We start from the raw sequence: 22836 nt of genomic DNA on the forward strand, positions 1-22836 counted from the left end.
TACTGCAGTGGCATCAGCCATTTCTGCAATGGCACCAGTGTGTGTGTGTGTGTGTGTGTGTGTGTGGGGGGGGGGGGGGAGTTTGTCATTGAGCCCAAGATGAAAAATGGAACTGTCGTATTGACACAAACAACTGAATAAAACACAACCGTAAACACTATCCAGGTCATCACACAATATCAAAAAACGCACAAAAGAAATGGAAGATCAGCGGATCTTAAAAACATAGATCAAATCAAAATCACATTTTATTTGTCACATGCTTCGTAAATAAGAGGTGAAACGCTTACTTACGGGCCCTTCCCAACAATGCAGAGAGAGATATATAAAAAATAATAACACAAGGAATAAATACACAATGAGTGAGGATAACTTGGCTATATGTATGGGGTACCAGTACTGAGTCGATGTGCAGGGTGTGAGGTAATAAAATCAAATCGTATTTGTCACATACACATGGTTAGCAGATGTTAATGCGAGTGTAGCGAAATGCTTGTGCTTCTAGTTCCGACAGTGTAGTAATATCTAACAAGTAGTCAAACAATTCCCCAACAACTACCTAATACACACAAATCTAAAGGGGTGAATGAGAATGTGTACATGTAAGTATATGGATGAGTGATGGCCAAGCAGCATAGGCAAGGTGCAGTAGATGGGATAAAATACAGTATATACTGTACATGTGATATGAGTAATGTAATATATGTCAACATTATTAAAGTGCCATTATTCAGAGTGCATTGTATAAAGTGACTAGTGATCCATGTATTAAAGTGTCCAGTGATTGGGTCTCATTGTAGGCAGCAGCCTCTCTGAGTTAGTGATTGCTGTTTAGCAGTCTGATGGCCTTGAGATAGAGGCTGTTTTTCAGTCCCTCGGTCTCAGCTTTGATGCACCTGTACTGACCTTGCCTTCTGGATGGTAGCGGTGTGAACAGGCAGTGGCTTGGGTGGTTAATGTCCTTGATGATCTTTTGGGCCTTCCTCTGGCATCGGGTGCTGTATGTGTCATGTAGGGCAGGTAGTTTGCCCCAAGTGGTGCGTTGTGAAGACCGCACCACCCTCTGGAGAGCCTTGTGGTTGAGGGCAGTGCAGTTGCTGTACCAGGCTGTGATACAGCCCGATAGCATGCTCTCGGATTGTGCATCTGTAAAAGATTGTCAGGGTTTTGGGTGACAAGCCAAATTTCTTCAAACTCCTGAGTTTGGTTGACTTTGATTCTTATTTGGATAAGGTGTATGTAAACCTCTGACTTCAACTGTATGTACGGTCAGTGTGGGGATGATGTTGTCGATGCACTTAGTTATCAAATCAAATTGTATTTGTCACATCTTATAGTGAAATGCTAACTTACAAGCCCTTAACCAACAATGCAGTTTAAATAAAAATAAGTTTAAAGTAAAAGGTAAAGATAATTAATTAAAAAACAGGAAATATAAGTAACAAAGAATTAAACAGCAGCAGTAAAATAACAATAGCGAGGCTATATACAGGGGCTACGATACAGAGTTCAATGTGCGGGGTCACCGGTTAGTCGAGGTAATTGAGGTAATATGTACATGTAAGTAGAGTTAAAGTGACTATGCATAGATAATAAACAGAGAATAGCAGAAGCGTAAAAGAGGGGTCTGGGTAGCCCTTTGATTAGCTGTTCAGGAGTCCTATGGCTTAGGGGTAGAAGCTGTTAAGAAGCCCTTTGGACCTAGTCTCGGCACTCTGATACCGCTTACCGTGTGGAGAGAACCAGCCTTCCCCTGACACAGCCTGGTATAGAGGTCCTGAATGGCAGGTAGCTTGGCCCCAGTGATTTACTGGGCCGTACGCACTACCCTCTGCTGCCATACCAGGCAGTGATGCAACCAGTCCGGATTCTCTCGATGGTGCAGCTGCAGAACCTTTTGAGGATCTGGGGACCCATGCCAAATCTTTGCAGTCTCCTGAGGGGGAATATGTATTGTCGTGCCCTATTCATGACTGTCTTGGTGTGTTTGGACCATGATAGTTTGCTGATGATGTGGACACCAAGGAACTTGAAGCTCTCAACCTGTTCCACGACAATCCTGTCGATGAGAATTGGGGCGTTCTCGGTCCTCCTTTTCCTGTAGTCCACAATCATCTCTTTTGTCTTGTTCACGTTCAGGGAGAGGTTGTTGTCCTGGCACCGCACAGCCAGGTCTCTGACCTCCTCCCTATAGGCTGTCTCATCGTTGTCGGTGATCAGGCAAGGGGGTATTAACACTGTTGTGTCATCGGCAAAATTGATGATGGTTTTGGAGTTGTGCCTGGCCATGCAGTCATGAGTGAACAGGTAGTACATAAAAACATAATGTTAACTTTCACTGCTATGCGGATGACACACAGCTGTACATTTCAATGAAACATGGTGAAGCCCCAAAATTGCCCTCGCTAGAAGCCTGTGTATCAGACATAAGGAAGTGGATGGCTGCAAATGTTCTACTTTTAAACTCAGACAAAACAGAGATGCTTGTTCTAGGTCCCAAGAAAGAAAGAGATCTTCTGTTGAATCTGACAATGAATCTTAATGGTTGTACAGTCGTCTCAAATAAAACTGTGAAGGACCTCGGCATTACTCTGGACCCTCATCTCTTTTTTGACGAACATATCAACGAACATATCAATGAACATGACGAACATATCAACGAACACATCATATCAAGACTGTTTCAAGGACATCTACGTAACATTGCAAAAATCAGAAACTTTACGTCCAAAAATTATGCAGAAAAATTAATCCATGCTTTTGTTACTTCTAGGTTAGACTACTGCAATGCTCTACTTTCCGACTACCCGGATAAAGCACAAAATAAACTTCAGTTAGTGCTAAATATGGCTGCTAGAATCCTGACTAGAACCAAAAAATTTGATCATATTACTCCAGTGCTAGCCTCCCTACACTGGCTTCCTGTCAAGTCGAGGGCTGATTTCAAGGTTTTACTGCTAACCTACAAAGCATTACATGGGCTTGCTCCCACCTATCTCTCTGATTTGGTCCTGCCGTACATACCTACACGTACGCTACGGTCACAAGACGCAGGCCTCCTAATTGTCCCTAGAATTTCTAAGCAAAAGGTTGGAGGCAGGGTTTTCTCCTATACAGCTCAATTTTTATGGAATGGTCTGCCTTCCCATGTGAGAGACGCAAACTCGGTCTCAACCTTTAAGTCTTTAATGAAGACTCATCTCTTCAGATGAAGCATGTGTAGTCTGGCCCAGGAGTGTGAAGGTGAACGGAAAGGCTCTGGAGCAACGAACCGCCATTGGTGTCTCTGCCTGGCCGGTTCCCCTCTTTCCACTGGGATTCTTTGCCTCTAACCCTATTACAGGGGCCGGGTCACCGGCTTACTGGTGCTCATTCATGCGTCCCTAGAAGGGGTGCGTCACTTGAGTGGGTTGAGTCACTGATGTGATCTTCCTGTCTGGGTTGCCCCCCCTTGGGTTGTGCCGTGGCGGAGATCTTTGTGGGCTATACTCGGCCTTGTCTCAGGATGGTAAGTTGGTGGTTGAAGATATCCCTCTTGTGGTGTGGGGGCAGTGCTTTGGCAGAGTGGGAGGGGTTATATCCTTCCTGTTTGGCCCTGTCTGAGGGTATCATCGGATGGGGCCACAGTGTCTCCTGACCCCTCCTGTCTCAGTCTCCAGTATTTATGCTGCAGTAGTTTATGTGTCGGGGGGACAAGGGTCAGTTTGTTATATCTGGAGTACTTCTCCTGTCTTATCCGGTGTCCTGTGTGAATTTAAGTATGCTCTCTCTAATCTTCTCTTTCTCTCTTTCTTTCTCTCTCTCGGAGGACCTGAGCCCTAGGACCATGCCTTAGGACTACCTGGCATGATGACTCCTTGCTGTCCCCAGTCCACCTGGCTGTGCTGCTGCTCCAGTTTCAACTGTTCTGCCTGCAGCTATGGAATCCTGACCTGTTCACCGGACGTGCTACCTGTCCCAGACCTATTATTTGACCATGCTGGTCATTTATGAACATTTGAACATCTTGGCCATGTTCTGTTATAATCTCCACCCGGCACAGCCAGAAAAGGACTGGTCACCCCTCATAGCCTGGTTCCTCTCTAGGTTTCTTCCTTGGTTTGGCCTTTCTAGGGAGTTTTTCCTAGCCAACGTGCTTCAACACCTGCATTGCTTGCTGTTTGGGGTTTTAGGCTGGGTTTCTGTGCAGCACTTTGAGATATCAGCTGATGTACGAAGGGCAATATAAATACATTTGATTTGATTTGCTTTGAGTACAGGAGGTGCCTGAGCACGCACCCCTGAGGGGCCCCTCGGTTGAGGATCAGCATACCTACCCTTACCACCTGGGGATGGCCCGTCAAAAAGTCCAGGATCCAGTTGCAGAGGGACGTGTTTAGTCCCAGGGTCTATAGCTTAGTGATGAGCTTTGAAGGCACTACTTTATGGTGTTGAACGCTGAGCTGTAGTCAGTGAATAGCATTCTCACATAGGTGTTCCTTTTGTCCAGGTGGGAAAAGGAAGTGTGGAGTGCAATAGAGATTGCATCATCTGTGGATCTGTTGGGGCAGTATGGAAATTGGAGTAGGTCTAGGGTTTCTGGGATAATGATGTTGATGTGAGCCATGACCAGCCTTTCAAAGTACTTCATTGTCTACAGATGTGAATGTGAGGGGTCGGTAGTTATTTAGGCAGGTTACCTTAGTGTTCTTGGGCACAGGGACTATGGTGGTCTGCTTGAAACATGTTGGTATTACAGACTCAGACAGGGACAGGTTGAAAATGTAAGTGAAGACACTTGCCAGTTGGTCAGTACACCTCCTGGTAACCCGTCTGGCCCTGCGGCCTTGTGAATGTTGACCTGTTTAAAGGTCTAACACACATCGGCTGCGGAGAGCATGATGACACAGTCGTCCGGAACAGCTGATGTTCTCATGCATGTTTCAGTGTTACTTGCAATGAAGCGAGCATAGAAGTAATTTAGCTTGTCTGGTAGGCTTGTGTCACTGGGCAGCTCGCGGCTGTGCTTCCCTTTGTGGTCTGTAATAGTTTGCAAGCCCTGCCACAACCGACGAGCGTTGGAGCCAATGTTGTACGATTCAATCTTAGTCCTGTATTGACCGCTGTTTGATGGTTTGTCGGAGAGCATAGCGGGATTTCGTATAAGCTTACGGGTTAGAGTCCCCGCTCTTTGAAAGTGGCAGCTCTACCCTTTAGCTCAGTGTGGATGTTGCCTGTAATACATGGCTTCCGATTGGGGTATGTGCTGTACGTACGGTCATTCTGGGGACGACGTTATCACACTTATTGATGAAGCCAGTGACTGATGTGATGTACTCCTCAATGCCATCGGAATAATCCTGGAATACTTTCAAGTCTGTGCTAGCGAAACAGTCCTGTAGCGTAGCATCTGCTTCATCTGACCACTTTTTTATTGACCTAGTCACTGGTGCTTCCTGCTATAGTTTTTGCTTGTAAGCAGGAATCATGAGGATAGACTTATTGTCAGATTTGCCAAATGGAGGACAAGGGAGAGCTTGTATGAGTCTCTGAGTGTGGAGTAAAGGTGGTCTAGAGTTTTTTCCCCTCTGGTTGCACATTTAACATGCTGATAGAAATGAGGTAAAACGGATTTAAGTTTCTCTGCATTAAAGTCCCCGGCCAGTAGGAGTGCCACCTCTGGATGAGCGTTTTCCTGTTTGCTTATAGCTGTACACAGCTCATTAGGTGCCGGCATCAGTTTGTGGTGGTAAATAGATAGATACGAAGAATATAGATGAAAACTCTCTTGGTAAATAATGTGGTCTACAGCTTATCATGCGATACTCTACCTCAGGCGAGCAAAACCTAGAGACTTCCTTAGATTTTGTGCACCAGCTATTGTTTACAAATATTCACATAGCGCTACCCCTTGTTTTACCAGAAGCCGCTGTTCTATCCTGACGAAAAAGCGTAAAACCCGCCAGCTGTATGTTTTTCATGTCGCCGTTCAGCCACAACTCGGTGAAACATAAGATATTACCATTTTTAATGTCCCATTGGTAGGATATACGTGATCGTAGTTAGTAGTTAGTTATTTTCAATTGATTGAACGTTGGCTAATAGGACCGATGGTAAAGGGAGATTATACACTCGCCTTACAAGGCACCCAGACCTTCGTCAAAGATATCTCCGTCTCTCCCTCCTGCGAATTACAGGGAAGATGGCCTTGTCGGGCGTCTGAAGTAAATCCTTCCTGTCCGATTCGTTGAAGAAAAAGTATTCCTCCAGTACGGGCTGAGTAATCGCTGTCCTGATATCTAGAAGCTATTTTTGGTCATACGACACAGTGGCAGAAACATTATGTACAAAATAAGTTGCAAAAAACACAAAACAACAGCACAATTGGTTAGGGGATAGTAAAATGGCAGCCATCTCCTCCGGCACCATTATCTTGCTTATAAAACAGTGACCGATGTGGTAAACTCCCCAATGTCATCGGACGAATCCCGGAACATATTCCAGTCTGTGCTAGCGAAACAGTCCTGTAGCTTAGCATCCACTTCATCGGACCACTGTCCTTATTGAGTGCGTCACTGGTACTTCCTGTTTGAGATTTTGCTTGTTAGCAGGAAGCAGGAGGATAGAGTTATGGTCAGATTTGCCAAATGGAGGTTGAGGGAGGGCCTTGTATGCATTTCTGTGTGCGGAGTAAAGATGATCTAGAGTTTTATCTAGTCACCACAAACACACAACCAATCAATTATAGAAGGTACTGTAATAGATACAACTACTTTAGCCAGTGAAGCTACAGTATGATCAGAAAGAAGCAAAAAGTTCCAGATAGCAATGAAAGTGAGTCCAACTTTGCACAGGCACAAACGGCCAGTAAATCCATCCAAATGTACTGTAAACCACATACTGTAAACCACATAACACACTTTAAACCACATAACACATTTATCAGAAAATACTGTGATATTTATGTGGCACCATAGGGTGACTTTTTGAAGACTGTTTAATTTTTTATCCAAATATACAGATTAGAATGTTTTTTTTTTCACATGCATATTTGAATTGGTAATACTGATTATTTGTTTATTGTACCAATGTGCTGATGAAAAATACGTGCAGAAGTTATTGATTCATGGCAGTAATTGTTTAATTATTAATCAGTTAGTCTTGTATTATCATTTTGTTTTTACACTGCAGATGCTCCCAGAGAAGGCCTTGAGAAGTTATAGAGCAAGTTTGTTGTATTTTGGCTTGGGCACACACACATAGTTATCTAAAGCATCTTGCACGTTCTGTCAATACTGTAGTGGGTATGCATTTAGGTTGGTCTCGTGGATAGAGCTTTGACTACAGATGTAGAGCCTATCACCTCAACACTGTCGTTATGCTTGTGTTGGGATCATTCATGTGAAATATACACTTGATTGAAACTGGTATGGAATGCCATCCTCTGTGGTTTTCTGAGTATTCCGCACATAGCAGTGATTTCCAGTACAGTGTTGGATAGCTGCTGACCTACACAACGCGCCTGTATGTCAGTCAAGGGAGATCCTTACCAGCAACATCAGTATAATGTACACGTATCAGTCATATCCCTTGATTAATCAATACATTTTTGTCTCCTAACCTCTGCCATACTGTACAGTGCATTCGGAAAGTATTCAGACCCCTTGAATTTTTCCACATTTTGTTACGCTACAACATTATTCTAAAATAGATTTCTATATTTTTTCCCCCTCATCAATCTACACACAATACTCCATTGAAAAAACGTAAGATTTCAGACCCTTTACTTAGTACTTTGTTGAAGCAACTTTGGCAACGATTACAGCCTCGAGTCTTCTTGGGTATGACGCTACAAGCTTGGAAACTCTGTATTTGGGAGTTTCTCACATTCTTCTCTGCAGATCCTTTCAAGCTCTGTCAGGTTGGATGGGGGGCGACGCTGCACAGCTATTTTCAGGTTTCTCCAGAGATTCGGTTCCAAGTCCGGGCTCTAGCTGGGCCACTCAAGGACATTCAGAGATATTCAGAGGCCTGATTGGTGGAGTGCTGCAGAGATGGTTGTTCTTCTGGAAAGTTCTCCCATCTACACAGAGGAACTCTGGAGCGCTTTCAGAGTGACCATCAGTTTCTTGGTCACCTCCCTGGCCAAGGCCCTTCTCCCCGATTGCTCAGTTTGGCCGGGTGGCCAGCACTACGAAGGGTCTTGGTGGTTCCAAACTTCTTCCATTTAAGAATGATGGAGGACATTGTGTTCTTGGGACTTTCAATGCTGCAGACATTTTTTGGAATCCTTCTCCAGATCTGTGCCTCGACACTGTGCTCTACGGGCAATTCCATCAATCTCATGGCTTGGTTTTGCTCTGTCATACACTGTCAACTGTGGGACCTTATATAGACAGGTGTGTGCCTTTCCAAATCAAGTCCAATCAATTGAATTTACCACAGGTGGACTCCAATAAAGTTGTAGAAACATCTCAAGGATGATCAATGGAAATGCACCTGAGCTCAATAACGAATCGCATAGCAAAGCGTCTGAATACTTATGTAAATAAGGTATTGCTGGTTTTTTTATTTTTATAAAGTTGCTAAAATTTCTAAAAATGTTCCTTTGTCAGTATGTGGTATTGTGTGTAGATGGATGAGGCAAAAAATATATTTTATCCATTTTAGAACAAGGCTGTAACGAAACAAACTGTGGAAAAAGTCAAGGGGTCTGAATACTTTCCGAATGTACCGTATCTCGGTCTCTTTCTGTTCATTGTGTCAAAGACTTCCAGCCCAAATCTCTCTGTCTGTGTCGCTTTAGACTCAGGTGTCCATGTTTCAGTGTGATGAAAGGGGTCGTACCCCTCAGCACCAGAGAGGTTCCCTGGCATCCCTATCCACCTTTGCCCTGTCTGTCTGTCTGTCTGTCTGTCTGTCTGTCTGTTTGTTTGTCTGTCTCCAGCACATTCCTCAATCCAGCTTTTTGCCTTCCCCTTCAATCTGTGTGAAGGACAGGATTGATTAGTATGCAGCACAGTCATTTACATACTTTTGCACACAGATCACTGAATGAACAGAAGTGGTGGGTTGGTTTCTTTTTTATTTGCCTTTTTTCCAAGGGTGGGGTGGAAGTGGGGTGGCATGGTTGCTGAGTGGGGGGGGGGTTGTCTTTTCAAGGAACACCCCCAGAATTAATGTTCCACACCTGTGCACAGTGCGGCAGTCTTTATCGAGCATCACAGGTGCACCACATTAATTGTGGGAGAGACCATTTTTTTTTAGATGGGGGTGCATGCTGGCAGACAGTCAGTCAGTCAATATTCATATATAAAATACAAATATAAAGTGCTGTTCTACAAAGCCGGCACTTAACTGGGTATCTGGATTTATTGCGTTTCCCAGGGTCTGTATATAGCGCACATCACAGTATATAAAAATAGTGCCCTATTTTAATGTAGTGATTAAATTAATGCTAGTTTGGCACATATCCTGCATGTGTGTGTGTGTGTGTGTGTGTGTGTGTGTGTGTGTGTGTGTGTGTGTGTGTGTGTGTCTGTGCGTGTGTGCGTGTCTTGCTGCTGTGCTGTAAGCGAGGCAGAGACTCTCCTAATGACTGTAATGTGTCGGCATGATGAGGAGAGGAGGAGAGTAGGAGGAGAAAAGAGGAGAGGAGGAGAGGGGGCTGACACACCTGCAGGGCCCAGAGGCCAAACGTACGAGACTTGCCCCCCCCCCGGTGACGCAATTACCGCAGCCAAACACTTAACCCACACTCTTATCCTCTTCATCATCCTCCTCCTCAGCGAAGTATGAGGAGTATCACTCGGTGCCTGCCACTGTGCCTGCCACTGTGAAATGTGAAATGGTACAGACAGACAATAACAGATCACGGTCACTGAGCTGAGCATTCCCTTAAGATTTAGCAAGACACTTTTTTGAACGTCCAGTAATGAGTAACAAAAGGTCAGTGGAGCATTGCTGCTCGTCCACTCATGTCCTAATCCCTGTAATCATGCATGATTACCTTTCAAATGGTTCAAGGTAAAAAAGGAGTAAAAACAATGGGCAAAGAAATCATGCTTCTCGAGAAAAAAATGGGCCAGAGTGTTATGTTGACTGCGCCAGTCAAAAAAGAACAGGCCTGTCGGGATTCGTTTTTTAAATAAACGCCGCAGAGCATCTGAGGGGGGGGGAAACATGACACATTTATCCTCCTCCCTCCATCAACGGCCATTTTGAACTCTGCAATTGACCTTCTGGAGCATCATTTACAATGAGTCATATCAAAGCTCCAAAGTGTTAAAGCTACAGCAGCTCCCCTCACACACTTGTAGGGATAATAGCTTTAACTAGACCAAATTGTCCCCTTCATTTGTATGACTATCGCAACCCACATTCTCCCCGACTCACCCTTTGACAAAGGAGGTCATTTCCCAGCAAAGAAAATTAAGCCCACTAGATATTGTTTGATTGGATTTGCCTTTTCAAGGTTTTGGGATCATTACAGAAATTCATTTGAAGTGTTGCTGAAAAATGTAAATCTTCATGCTGTCCTGCATGGACCAAAATCATGTCAAATATGATTTTGTTTCTCTTTTCTCCAACACCTTCTTCCTCCCTCTCTTTCCCTATGCCCTCTCTTTCCTCCTCTCTCTCAACTTCCTTCTCTCCTTTACCACTCTCAATTTCACAGCCCGAGTCACTTTGTGTGCCCCTCACATTTTAAAGAGAAGAAGTCTTTGGTTCCAAGCCAAATGTGTTCATTCCAACATTTCAATAAATTGAGAGGGAAGGCATTAAAGTTAATCAGACCAACCACATTGTGGTTAAGACACGTTGGCTGGATTATGGATTACTATTAGCTGGATGAGAACCGATTCTTTCATTTACATTCCCGGTTCCTCATCTTGCTAAAAATTAAAAAGAGAACTAATACTTCTTGGACAGACTTTCCTCTCTTTATGTGCCCACTTATTTTCCTCTAATCTAACTTCTCTGCTCTGGACCACATAGAGGGAACACCCAGGGAGGAAGTGCAGGAGTGACAACTATGCACCGCCAATCTACGACGACTCCTAAGAGAAGAATCCCATAATCAACTACCATTATGGATCGTTGCACTGTGGATGTCTCTATCTTGGCTGACTTAGTCTATAGCCCTGTAATACACAGTTGGCCATTCGGTGAAGCGAGACATGTTAACCCAATGAGCATTTTCCTACAATTAGAACCAACATCCTTATGTCTCTCCTTATCAATCCGAGTGGTGGCAGTGATTCATGCAGTGTACTTGGTCGGGCCAGTGTAGGGCCTGCTGTGTCACTCTGCAGAACTGTGCAGCAGATGGGAGAGTTATGGCCTGATATATACTGCTTTTACAAGTGGAATGTTCCCCTCACTATAATGGAACTCCTGGCATTCTGTTGATATGTTTAATCAAATATTTCCATAATCATCTCCACGACCTATATGTGTGTGCGGGTGTGTGCACACACTCCAGTGTTAATGTGCACATTTGAGACAGTATGTTTGAACTGCACTTGTGCATGTGAGTAGTGTGCACTGGGTGTTGCTCCTGTGTGAGTGTGTCTGCCTGTGTGAGTGTGTGCTCCGACCGGCGCTCCTGTCACTAGTGGATGGTATATGTCAGCCTTGACTACTTGCTGGCTCCACTATATCACCAGCTGCAGGCAGCTCGCTGCAGATACTGGCAAATTGTTTCACTGACAATAAAACTGTGTCTCCATTAGGGTCCCAGCTTCTTAGGTCAGAAACATGCCTTTCGGCGAGACACAGCTAGCAAGAACTGTCAGTGTGTTTGTGTGTGCGTGTGTGATAGAGAATACGTATCGTTGTCCTCTTTACCTGTTCTAGTGTTGTTGTTGTGTAAAATCGCCTCCCAGTGTTGGACAGGTGTGGGGCCACCATGGAGGAGTTGGAAGGGATGTGGAGAGGGTCTGGTTTGGTCCTGGCCGCTACCCCTCTGTTCCTGTACCGTCTCTATCATCCCTCCTGGCTGGGCTGGGCAAAGTCGGCTTGGTTTAATGTGTTCACCTCCACGCCTCGCTCATTACCCTCAATGCCAGGTGATGAATCTGTGGTTTAAAAAAAGGAATCGCTGACATTCATCTCCTCTCCATCACACCAGAGCTTAAATCAACCGATCACTGTCTGAGGACATTTAGTAGTAGTCTGGCTGGATTCACTTGTTACCGAAGCACCGGCCCGCTAGAACACAGCCAGGCACACAGTCCCTTCCCCTATTTTCATTGTGTATTGTGTTTCCTATCCATAGATATATGAGTGCACATTAACACATACTGGTGCCAACATAAACGATACTTAGACACTTCACCATACTTCCATTTGCGCCTACACTAGCCTTCATATACACTAAATTATTCAGATCTCTCTACATTTGATTTAGCATGCCTGCTGTCTGCCATTTCCCCCTCATTTTTATACATTTCATTATGTTGTATGACTTTAGCCCCACTGGCTGGAAAAAGACAATTATTTTGCTCCAGCAGCTAGCTATTAAGATACCTGAAGAATACATGCAGTAGCGTGCAGTGCACTGCACCCTATCACATACAGGCATACACACACACTCGCACAGACACACACACACACACACACACACACACACACACACACACACGCGCACACACACACACATACACACATGCGCACACACACACACACGCGCGCACACACACACACACACACATGCGCACACACACACAGTGCTACAAAAGTGCTGGACTGTGGCAAAGGCACGTGAGAAATGGCCCTTTGGAAAGAGCTCAGAGAAATATCAGTCACAGTAAACGAATGCCTTTTAAATGTACCCGGCTACCTTTAGACGGCCGGTTTAGTGAATTAAGGGGGTATCTAATGGCAGTTTGTTTGGCCTTTTCATCAATTCTGCATAAATATATATGAGGGAAAGAGAAACATACAACAGGCTAATAGAAACGAATGAACTATTCAACCATATATTTTCCGTGAGAGATATGCCTTCTCTGATTGGAAAGGGCATCCGCTATCTGCAATATTGATAATACTTTTCAAATTTCATCTGCTTTTGTTTGCATTCTGTGCTGCCTGTTTAAACACACTAGGAATTATAACGAGTCCAAACATTATCTCCCAGTTGTTCAAGGCTGAACATATAACTCTATCACAAAAATGAATGAAATTCTTTGGCTGCGTTGTATCTTTTCCATTAGAGCTTGGCTATCAGCCGGTGACAGTAAACCAGCCAATCGGCACTGGGCTGTCCACATGTGGTGGCCAAGCAGTGCGGCAAGTTGGTTCTGCTGTTTTCTCCCTGTGTGTCTATGTGTAGGATTATACAAAAGTGTGTGTGAGTATAATTGTACCTGTGATTACTGTATCATGTTCAACTGTGAATGTCTGCTGAATGATACACTCTTCTGCTTGTTGATTACATTGCCTAATGGTTATATTGTATACGTGAGCGAGAGTGTGTGTGTGAATGTAAAAGCTTATGAGAGTGTTAAGGTGTTTGCACGTAAGGCTACTACTCTATGACAAGGTACTGAATCAGCAGTGTTAATACAGATTAACCAGTCAGGCAACAACACACCTAATAACGATACTGGTACTTCTCTCCTCCACCACACTGATGAACAGTACTTCAGTCCAAAAAACCAAGCTGCTGTAGAGGTGAGCTGGTCCTTAATCCATTTCTTCCTGACCTCATTGTCTATACGGTCTGCTGTACAGTATGTCAACCAGATGTTCTCTTCTGCCTCATTTCTCTCTCTCCAGGTCCCTTTTATTTTTAGTTATTTATTTTTTGTAAAAAAAAAGTACTTATGAAAAAGATGGGCAGTGTGGCAGCAACCCTCCTCTTCATGGATATCAAAGCGAGCAACTTCTTAACTATCACTGTCTGTGGCTGGAGGGAAGGAAGCTGTTCAGTTGGAGCAGACAACATTACACTGGGCCGCCCACTAATTTTAAACCAGTGCTCCCTCCGGTTGTCTGCCTGCCTGCCGTGCTCCTAGCCAGGGGCCTCTGACATCGGGTTATTTGGGGCTGTTGGCGTCTAAGTGGAAGTCATGGAGGCAGGAACGATGGGGCCCTCTCAGCTGCACTGTAACGTTACATCCTCTTAAGAAAGCTGGGGAATCAGTCGTGCCTGATCGCTCCTCGTAGTGGCGCCGTGTTCCAGAGAGAGAAAGGTTTACCCATGTAGAAATCCTAGGGCAGATATCATGCAACATGGCCCGTCATGCATGACGACAGTGACAATGGCACTATGAGGATCCTTCATAGCCGGAGGAATCCTGAGCGCCAAACATTCTTCTAGGTTAGGAAAGCTTCCGTCGGATTTGGTTCAACTTTAACTATAGAGTTCAAATATAGCAAGTACCCCAACAAAGTTCGGGTGAACAGTTTGAAATCTGTACGTACAGTAAAGCTGAGTACATCTGGGGTAAATCACAACATCCATTAATCTTAGATAAGTGTGTAAATGTCACATGACTGCCTTCACCCGTACAGAGGAACAAGCCCCGGGATCTTTGTGTTTACTCACAAGAGTCCTCCTTCCACTGCTGCCACCAACTCCACCAGCTGGGTCTTCCTATCATTTACCATAACACTGTCTGTGTGTGTGTGTGTGTGTGTGTGTGTGTGTGTGTGTGTGTGTGTGTGTGTGTGTGTGTGTGTGTGTGTGTGTGTGTGTGTGTGTGTGTGTGTGTGTGTGTGCGTGCGTGCGAGCGTGCGCGTGTGTGTTTGTCAGTGCATATTTAAAGTGGTTTTAAAGAGAAAATTGTTTAATGATCTGGGCAAACGATAAATTGGGGTCCCAAATAAAGGCCATTATTGCAATTTGATTACCGCCCAATTGAATTAGAGTGCAATCACTGTTTCTATATATCATTACATTGCAACATTATACAGCCGTATTCTATGCTCCCAGCTATAAGTGACAAACATGGTTTCTATGAAAGGTAGTTCAGTAAATCTGAGAAGGGAGGGGCGATGGGTTTCATTTAGGATCCTAAACTGCCAAGTCTCCCAGAAGTACAATGCCAAATCTTCATGTAAATGTTACTGAGCAGGAGTTTTTCTTACAGTCGTCTTACGTTGCCATACCTCCAAAATCACGTCGCTGTCAAGAAATCTGGAGAATTTTTGTATTGCAAAAAACGGTTTGAATGGTCTGCTGGCTCTCAGCGGAAAGATTTTGACTGGATGTTAAATTTCAAGAACCCCCCCCACACCCACACACGCCCGTTGGTGCTTTGTGTTATGTTCATCACTGTTTTCAGACCAGGAAGGACACATTTTCCAGAGATTTGTTTTTCCGATCACTAGTTTGCAACATTGCAGAAAACCTGAAGGAAAACAGAATTCTGTTTTGCCAGAAGTGTGCTCTATACACAGAATCGATATACATCAACATACAGTATTTTGATGGGGTTTAAACCTGCAATTTCCCGGCTATCCTCACCCACTGTTGCACCTACGACACTAATCTAGTGAGCACTACAACCAGGGCGTTTGATTGGTTTGACGTGTTGCGAGGTGACCCTGATTTACACCGGGTTCCAACAAAGCTATTTTTACAGCGGTGACTGCTCTACGTCCGAGGTAACTGTAATATACCTCAAAATGTTCATACGGTTTAGAATTGGTAAGGGAACAGAAGGCATGACAAAAGTGTGAATGAGATTTCTGTTTAATATTGTTTCACACTGGCTAAGGTATTAGGCAGAACGACAGATTTTTACCTTGTCAGCTCAGGGATTTGATCTTGCAACCATTCGGTTACTAGTCCAAAGCTCTAAGCACTAGGCTACCTGCCAACCCCACATTACATTATGTAGCGGTAAGGGTATAGGTCTATCCCAGGGTATCTCATTAAAGCTGTTCTGAAACGATGGAGTTAAACAAGCTTACATTTTGGGTTCTGATGGCGTAGGACAGTTGAACTAAGCCGATGAGACATTTATAAGTTCTATTCTTCAAGAATCAATGGGTACACATCATTCATTCCTAAGTTCAAAAATGTATGTAGCAACTAACGATTCTAGCTTTATCAAAATAGGCCCCAGTCATAGATTTTAATATGTAAATATCATTTCAGCCCTTTTCTAACTGGTTCTTCTGACGGCTAGCAAAGAGCTGTGGATACTCTTAGTCTATAATATACCTCAAAAAGCCCATTTGGTTTACAACTGGTAACAGAACAGAAGGCATGACAAACGTGTGAATGAGCTTTCCCTTGAATGCCTCTCTCAAAAGTACCTGTGGACATGAAATGGCATGCAACACTCCACTCATTGCTACGTGCACTAGTAACAACACACTTGTCACCAAAGAGAGACTTTTTCTTCTCATTTCACTGAGGCCTCCTGGGATTCGTCAGCGTTTCAGCGTTTATCAACCGTGACATCCATGACAATCGTCCAGATGTCTTAGCTGAGAGATGACAGGGAGGACTGGAGTGTCCCCTCATTTGATGAGTGCTGGGCATCTCGTGAGCGGAGGATCCTGGAGTAACTGTGTTGTTAATGTTGTTCAGCGGCGTTCCAGTCCAGTCCATGGTTCTAGGGACGGGAGGATGGATGTTGGAGTTACCAACACCCCGTAAAGACAGCAGATGTGAGGGTTTGTATTAGCCACACGTACAGTAAAGACACGGATCATGTGGAACTAACACTGGTCAATTTGCTGTTGCTCACCATTCCATGTTTGTTGTAAATATGCCATAAAGCTTCTAGTACCAGATGCTGCTGAAACTTCACCTTTCAAGTCGACGGAAGAAGCCTAACGACCACCACACTCAAGAGCTTCTTAACCTTAGGACTACTGCCAACAAGCTAAAGGTGAACTATTCATTCATACATGTTGACGTCATTATAGTCAATGCACTTATTGTCAACGCACTTCTCCAGCTCATTTGTGGCCATGGCGGTGGCGGGCATGGATCCAGCTGGCTTTAAAAGTGTCAGGCTGTCTTCTTAAGAGCAGTGGAAGTGCGAGAGCCTACTGTACCAATCAGACTGCTGATTGATTCAATTGGCTAATTAAGGCTCATTTGGAGCAACCTCCTGACACCTGTGTGCCCTTCAAGACCAGTGGGGAGGAGCCTTGTTTATGTGGAGGACTGGGGGGCCCTGGCCCAGAGTACACTGCAATACCGCAGACAAAGACACTGCTGTTCTCTTGTTGTCTGAGGCCTATAGATTTGTCTGACAATGGACACACATATACATAACCATCTTTTGAATAAGATGCAGAATCAACAGTGGCCAGCTGAATGAATATGTCATAGATGATCAAGTACCAGGGACATACAGTTCTAGATACAGTTGAAGTCGGAAATTTACATACACCTTAGCCAAATACATTTAAACTCAGTTTTTAACAATTCCTGACATTTAATCAGAGTAAAAAAATCCCTGTCTTAGGTCAGTTAGGATCACAAATTTATTGTAAGAATGTGAAATGTCAAAATAATAGTAGAGAGAATGATTCATTTCAGCTTTTTTTCACATTCCCAGTGGATCAGAAGTTTATATACACTCAATTAGTATTTGGTAGCATTGCCTTGAAATTGTTTAACTTGGGTCAAATGTTTCGAGGAGCTTCCACAAGCTTCCCACAATAAGTGGGGGGAATTTTGGCCCATTCCTCCTGACAGAGCTGGTGTAACTGAGTCAGGTTTGTAGGCCTCCTTGCTCGCACACAATTTTTCAGTTCTGCCCACACATATTCTATGGGATTGAGGTCAGGGCTTTGTGATGGCCACTCCAATACATTGACTTTGTTGTCCTTAAGACAATTTGCCACAACTTTGGAAGTATGTTTGGGGTCATTGTCCATTTGGAAGACCCATTTGCAACCAATCTTTAACTTATGTTTTGAGATGTTGTTTCAATATATCCACATAATTTTCTCCTCCTCATGATCGCATCTATTTGGTGAAGTGCACCAGTCCCTCCTGTAGCAAAGCACAACCACTACATGATGCTGCCACCCCCGTACTTCACAGTTGGGATGGTGTTCTTTGGCTTGCAAGCCTCCCGCTTTTTCCTCCAAACATAACAAATGACATTATGGCCAAACAGTTCTATTTTTGTTTCATCAGACCAGAGGTCATTTCTCCAAAAAGTGCAACCTTTGTCCCCATGTGCAGTTGCAAACCTTAGCTGGGTTTTTTATGGTGGTTTTGGAGCAGTGGCTTCTTCCTTGCTGAGCTTCCTTTCGGGTTATGTCGATATAGGACTCGTTTTACTGTGGATATAGATACTTCTGTAACTGTTTCCTCCAGAGTCTTCACAAGGTCCTTTGCTGTTGTTCTGGGATTGAGTTGCACTTTTCCCACCAAAGTACGTTCATCTCTAGGAGACAGAACTCATCTCCTTCCTGGGCGGTAGGACTGCTGCATGGTACCATGGTGTTTATACTTTTGTACTATTGTTTGTACAGATGAATGTGGTACCTTCAGGTGTTTGGAAATTACTCCCAAGGATGAACCAGACTTGTGGAAGTTTACAATTCTTGGCTGATTTCTTTTGATTTTCCCATGATGTCAAGCAAAGAGACACTGAGTTTGAAGGTAGATCTTGAAATACATCCACAGGTACTCCCCCAATTGACTCAAATTATGTCAATTAGCCTGACATAATTTTCTGGAATTTCCCAAGTTGTTTAAAGGCACAGTCAACTTAATGTATGTAAACTTCTGACCCACTGAAATTGTGATACAGTGAATTATAATTGAAATAATCTGTCTGTAAACAATTGTTGGAAAAATGACTTAGGTAGATATCCTAACCGACTTTCCGAAACTATAGTTTGTTAACAGGAAATTTGTGGAGTGGTTGAAAAACGAGTTTTAATGACTCCAATCTAAGTGTATGTAAACTTCCGACTTCAACTGTAGGTATGTCTTGCTGAGACAAAAAAATGCATTATACATTGTTTTCTAAGAAGTGAAACCTCAAAAATACTGCACAATACTGTCTAACCACGCTACCAGAGCCACTCCGCAGCTACGGTGCTCAGCCCATAGGTGTTACCTTTAAAGAAAGTCAATGTCACTCTCCCTAAAATCTATCCACCGTATCAGTTGCTTTGCCTATGATGATACTATAATACATATTTCAAGAGCAGCAACGATACAAAACAAAACAGGAAAATAAACACTGAGTTCTGTAAACCTCCTGCATTGGGGATAAAGGCCCAAAATATGTTTAGGAAAAATAAACACCAGCATAACACACCAGTGAGCTGTTTACATTGTGGCCGTGTCGCTGCTACCCGCATCCAACAAACAAGAGGATGGAAAAAACAGGAAATATCTTTTGCATATTATTTTAAGTAACTGTTCAAATTTCATTTCAGAATGGTAATCCACAAAACAAATATGTAGCGGCATATTTTAAAAAGGGAGGCTCCGCTTCAATTTCCTATTGTGGCGCGCCGCGTGTGTTTGCTCTTTGTGTCGGGTTTGAATTGATTTGCCCAGCTCGGCAGACAGAGGCTGAATGCTCCGACCGAGAATCCATCATTTCATATGATCTGATAGTTGTGCAGTATTAGCTAGATTTTTTTCTCCCTCTCCAATGCCGATGTTAACAAACAAGCTGAGATACCTGTACCCGCCACGTATCCAAAGGAGAGCAAAATAGTTGTTTCATACTTGCTAAGATAATAACCCGGTAGGCTCTTGTGGAGAAGGGAGGATGCTGTGTGGTTCTGATGAGATGTTGACCATCAAGCCAGCAGGTCTTCTCTGATATCTGACAATGCAGGATGTCTGCCAATACAGGCATGTGTGAAAAAGACCACAGTATGTTAGCGCACACAGCAGAGGCCGGAAATAAGGAGAAGGATTTCCTGAAGAGGTAGGCTACACAGTGTGTCCACATAAGATGTGTACGGCCATTTCACATCCCATAATGCATTACATCATGTAGTGATAAGGGTTCTCGGTCTATTCCATGGTATCGCGTTAAAGCCATCCTGACAACACACCTTCTCCAACATTCAAGGATAAGAAAAAAAAGGACTAGTATTGTTTTGTACATTTTCAGAAATGTAACTGACAAAAAAAACATTGTAATACAGTGCACTGCAACAAACCAGGTTTCACCCTCTACTGAGAAAACCAATGCTGTTACAAGGCATGCAGTGAGTATGCACGCTTCAGTACATAGTATTTGACACCACATTAACAAAATAAGCCACAAAGTCATAGATGTGAATACAAAATACATACGCAGCCTTTTTCAAACCCTAACACACGTCTCATTTCGGATTTCATTTGATTGGTGTGTTACCGTTAAGTGGTGGTAAACCCAAGTTGAGAGGCGGCTTACTTTTAAGGAGTCATCTCAAGACACTCACCACCTCCTTCTCCGAGATCCACAATCTCCCATCTCCTCGCTTAAACTCCCTCTCTCGTCGTCGGGGAAGCCACGTTTCAAACACCTGTCACAGATTCAAAGAAATACTTAGCAGTAGCCGGGCAGGCAATCACCTACATGGCAGGACTACGGGTAGGAGAGAGTAAGAGAAGAATCTAAAACCTGTAAGATCCTCTAAGCGTTCTTTCCCTCAGCATCAGCAGAGCAAAGAGAAACCCAGGTATTAGCCCCACTCTGCCGTACCTGGGACTTCTATTTTAAGCCATCCCTTCAACGCTGCATGTCAGACAAGCCTGAAATCCCTGCTAATACTAGTTACCCCTGAAACATAGATCTTACTGTTTGGCTTTTAGCTTAGACAAGTTATTTTCTACTCCCTTTGAAATAAAAAAAAGTGAAGTGTTCTGACACTGACTTTACATTTTGAGCTCATTAAAGCTGGTGATCTGCCTCAATGCTACCTGGATTTTTATACTACAGATAAGCCAAATGAATATGAACTCGCCAGGGCCAGTTTAAACGCTTCTTGTTATCCAGAGCCTTGAGCTCTCGCAACTTATCAAGCGGCCACTGATAGCCTTTAAACTACCTAGGTGCATCGCTTTAATTAAAACTTGTACCATTCCCAGAGAAAAGCAGGAGAAATAGAGAGAGTAGGGCTCAATAATTCATCAAATGGGGCCTTTCTGCCAACGGCAAATGGAAGCACACAGCTAAATGTCCCTAAATACATGCATTAAAATTGGAAAGAGATATGCAGGCAGCAACAACACAACATGAAGACACCAATGACGTGATGTAGTGTTTTCTCTGAGACAGGACACATACTGTATATCACATGGTTTCTTTTCATATGGTGTATTTTCTATTGAGCCTTTCCAACCATCGTTACTCTTAAAAGTGACTCAAAATGAAAAGGAATGTGTATTCTTCTTTTGTGAATTTGAACACAGAGATATAATAATACCGTACATATATTATTGACAATAAAAAGCAGACCCCTCCCACCACACTTCCAATGGAACATTTAACGTGAGGTAGAAACTGCCAGGGCAGCCACGTAAATCAATCTGAGTTATATTGCTTTAAACTTTATGCAATATACCCTCAGCTTTCATAGCTACTAGAATGCACATTTACATACTGTCTACACAAACACGCACATGCATATGCACACATACACACACACACACACACACACACACACACACATTCCAAAAATCTATTCAGTGTATTTCCCTTGCCAAGGATTTTTTGGGGGAGTCAAAGATAATACAATTCCCTTTTTTCTTATTTCCTTACAATATATCATTCAGTTCTGCCTGTTGCCTGCATGAAATTCATTTTCTAATGGAAATATTTGTTTTGTAAATCAAATATGTATTATGCACAGAATGCAAAGCACAAATTAAATTATGTTAATGAAATGAAAGAGATATGAAATGCATATTTCATGGACAAAACATAACCCCAGCGAACAGCCATTTCTTGATAAAAATCTTTCAACACAATCTCATTCGGAGAAAGACATATTGCTAAGGCAGATAGCACCTCATTAAACTGGTCTCCTTTAATATCAGTGCTTAGTATATATAGGATTGTAAATAACCACTGGGGGACGAGGAACCAATAATGAAATACTGTCTTTAATAGCTTGCCATTGATGTCAGCATAAAAAGTGTAGTCGAGGAATATTGGATATTGGGTGTGCACACACATATAGTCAAATGCTGTAAATGATTGCATATTTAAATAGAGCTGACTAAGGCAAAGATGATATAGATATTAGTAATAGGCATAAAATTATGCTGACCTTACATCATTTGACAAAAAAAAAACACACTGTTTTAAATGTTATATTGGTTACACTTGATGAATAATAGATTCTGCGGCTGTTGTTGTGCAGAACCGTGATGCTAATCAAAGGCTAAGAATAGGAGGCCTCTCTGCCCAACTGACTAGCAAATGAACTAGACTGGCTTTTCAGCAGAAATAAACACAGCAACAAATAGAAAAGGATAGTGAGGAAGAGAGAGCGAGAGAGACAGAGGGGGGGGTGGTGAAAAAGAGGGATGGAGAAAGAGAGAGAGGAAAATAGCAGCCAGGCTGATTTGATGGTGATGGGAGAGGCTTGGAGGGCTTGACCTGGCTTACACTGCTCGATGCTAAATATCTTAATTGTCCCGTAATATGCAATTAACAGCTGTTCCAAATAAAGCAAGGATTTAACTCCAAATATTGTCCAATTGAAAAGGACTCGTCCAATCTATAACAATTTACTCATTGTAGGCGCCTTCTGCATTCTTGGTAGCACTTTATTACCACTTAAGTTTGCCTATAGAGTAAAGTGCATCATGGTCCTTGGGATGTCACATTGCAAAATATAACTTTGCCTCATCTGATGGAGAAAGCAGTCATTCCAACAAACTATCATCATTGCTCTTACTGAATTGTT

General features: G+C 43.2%; 1 long non-coding RNA gene across 1 annotated transcript in view; it reads right to left on the reverse strand.

The window, feature by feature from the left end:
* Positions 1 to 305: 305 nt before the first annotated feature.
* Positions 306 to 22836, reverse strand: part of LOC135557548 (uncharacterized) — an 89341-nt gene continuing 66810 nt past the window's right edge. Inside the window, exons 3-5 of the long non-coding RNA XR_010458229.1 lie at positions 20362 to 20445; positions 11830 to 12059; positions 306 to 1146 (exon numbers count right to left, since the gene is read on the reverse strand). This is a non-coding gene — a long non-coding RNA (uncharacterized LOC135557548). The remainder of the gene's footprint in view (positions 1147 to 11829; positions 12060 to 20361; positions 20446 to 22836) is intronic.

The sequence above is a fragment of the Oncorhynchus masou genome, chromosome 1 (assembly GCF_036934945.1).
Source record: "Oncorhynchus masou masou isolate Uvic2021 chromosome 1, UVic_Omas_1.1, whole genome shotgun sequence".
Lineage (NCBI taxonomy): Eukaryota > Metazoa > Chordata > Actinopteri > Salmoniformes > Salmonidae > Oncorhynchus > Oncorhynchus masou.